At 35.6% G+C, this 2,568-nt stretch overlaps 1 long non-coding RNA gene across 1 annotated transcript in view; it reads right to left on the minus strand.

The window, feature by feature from the left end:
- The window catches only part of LOC128248573 (uncharacterized), a 6,365-nt gene extending 4,535 nt beyond the window's left edge, over positions 1-1,830 (minus strand). Inside the window, exon 1 of the long non-coding RNA XR_008264751.1 lies at positions 1,791-1,830. This is a non-coding gene — a long non-coding RNA (uncharacterized LOC128248573). The remainder of the gene's footprint in view (positions 1-1,790) is intronic.
- Positions 1,831-2,568: the final 738 nt, after the last annotated feature.

Genomic DNA, 2,568 nt, shown 5'->3' on the forward strand with positions numbered 1-2,568 from the left:
ATAATAATAATAATAATAATAATAATAATAATAATAATAATAATAATAATAATAATAACAATCCTCTCTGCTAAAAATACAAGGTCTGAAAATTTGGGGGAGGAGACTAGTCGATTACATCGACCCCAGTGTTTCCCTGATACTTAATTTATCGACCCCGAAATGATGAAAGGCAAAGTCGACCTCGGCAGAATTTGAATTCAGAACGTAGACAGACGAAATGCTGTGAATGCAAAGATCCTCTGGGACTTTGACTTCCACGCTGACGAGGTGCGAGAGCACCGAAGGCCGGATATAGTAACCTTTAGGAAAGATAAACACGAGAGCCTAATAATTGACGTGGCAATGCCAGGATATCAACATATTATCATGAAAGAAAGAAGAGACTGACAAATATGGAGACCTGAGAATTGAGATCGCCAAGATGTGGCAGCTGCAAGAGTCAAACATAAAGGTTGTTCCTGTTGACTTTGGAGTGTTGTGTCCAATACCATCCAACCTGAAGAAACATCTGGACACTTTAGAAATACCCATCAACCTTGGTGTATTGCAAAAACCGGCTTTACTTCGAACTGAACGCATACTGTGTAAAGCATTAGCTGCCTGAAGTCCTTGTGACTTGACCGACACACTTGACAGACTTGACAGACCCGGTACACACAAAATCTTCAATCTACAGCATCACAATATCGGATACTGTGCAACGTCTTCTATAATTATTATAATAATGGTTTAAAATTTTGCCACAAAAAGTCGACCTCGGCGGAATTTGAACTCTGAATTATTATTATTATTATTATTATTATTATTATTATTATTGTTATTATTGTTTATTGTTTATTATTATTATTGTTTCTATTACAGGCACACGGCCTGAATTTGGGGGAGTAGGATAGTCGATTTTATTGACCCCGAGAGGATGAAAGGTAAAGTCGACCTCGGCGGAATTTGAACTCAGAATAATAATAATAATAATAATAATAATAATAATAATAATGATAATGATAATAATAATGATGATGATGATGATGATGATGATGATGATGAGGGGGATTTCATTTATTTGCTACAAGGACGAAGGTTGTGGAGGACAATACAAAGACAGACATCGTACTGTTTTGAAAAAAATAAAAATGATACATTAAGAAAAACTAGTCGTCTCGTATATCTGATAAACACAGATTTGTCACATCTAGAGTATACTTATTCATAGTTAAGTCAAACAAAAGCAAACTCGTTCAACAACAACAACACATTCTACACTTGGCCAAACTGACAGGAGGAGTCTTCTACATGGGTGTTAGTCATGTAATAAATAATAGTTGAATTGCCCTCAAACTACACTTCAAGAATATTAAAAAAAACAGAACACTTTAATGAGGTTTATGACTGGAATAAGTCCGTCAAGCTTCACATTGAATAAAACAGTATCAGTACCGAAAGATGCTTGTGTACATAGTCAAGTAATAATCAATTTAAGTCCCTCAGTTCGTGGGATATAATGTGTGTGTGTGTGTGTGTGTGCGTGCGTGCGTGTGCATGTGTATGTATCCGTGTATCTATGTTTGTATGTATATATATCTTATTTACTGTGACCCAGGATAATATAATTTGAAGTCCTATAAATTTTTTTTTTTTTTAATTAAGAAATCAAATTTAGATGAAATAACTATAAAGATAGTCAGCGAAAAGCGGTATCAGATATTTAAAGCAGCAATGTGAGGCGGAAAAGAAACGATAAGTTCAATAGTATTTAAAAAATCAATATTTTACAAAGAAATGTTACCTACTCGTGTAAAATCGGTTCTTTGTGTAGTATCGTAAACACATTCTATTTGTAGGATGTCATCCTGAAACAGAAAAAAAGAAAAAAATAATAAATGATAATAATCCCTTCTACTGAAGGCACAAGGCCTTGAAATTTTAGAGGAGGGGTCTAGTCGATTACACCGACACCAGTACGTAACTGGTACTTAATTTGTCAACCCCAAAAGGGTGAAAGGCAAAGTTGACCTCGGTGGAATTTGAACTCAGAACGTAACGACGGGCGAAATACCACCAAGCATTTCGTCCAGCGTGCTAACAATTCTGCTAGCTCGGCGGGGCTGATTACTATCTTGCTCAGATACCAGGAAACCCGAAAATGGCTGAAGTTCAAAAGATAGTGTTCATGGTAACTGCCCATATCCTACGTAAAATACTGTCTATGTGATCCCAAATTTTAAAACAAACACAATCCAAATATATGGTACCCTAGGCATAACACCTACTTGAACTTCTAACTTGTTGTCTCTTGAGGTCTCTGGGTGAGACTTGGATCCAACTTGTACAAATGCAAAGCAAAGGTCACACATAAAATAATAATAATAATTTCATTTATTTGCCACAAGGGCGAAGGATGAGGGAGATAATACTAAGACAGACATAAAATGTAAGGATTTACATATAATGAAATGGTAAACAAAAAAGGAAAGTAAGTATACACGGTATACACTGAAAAAGAAAGGACATATGCATAGCATACAAAAGTTTTTAAAAAGTGGCGGGGAGGATGATAGAGATGTGCCC

The sequence above is a fragment of the Octopus bimaculoides genome, chromosome 8 (assembly GCF_001194135.2).
Source record: "Octopus bimaculoides isolate UCB-OBI-ISO-001 chromosome 8, ASM119413v2, whole genome shotgun sequence".
In the NCBI taxonomy this organism is placed as follows: Eukaryota; Metazoa; Mollusca; class Cephalopoda; order Octopoda; family Octopodidae; genus Octopus; species Octopus bimaculoides.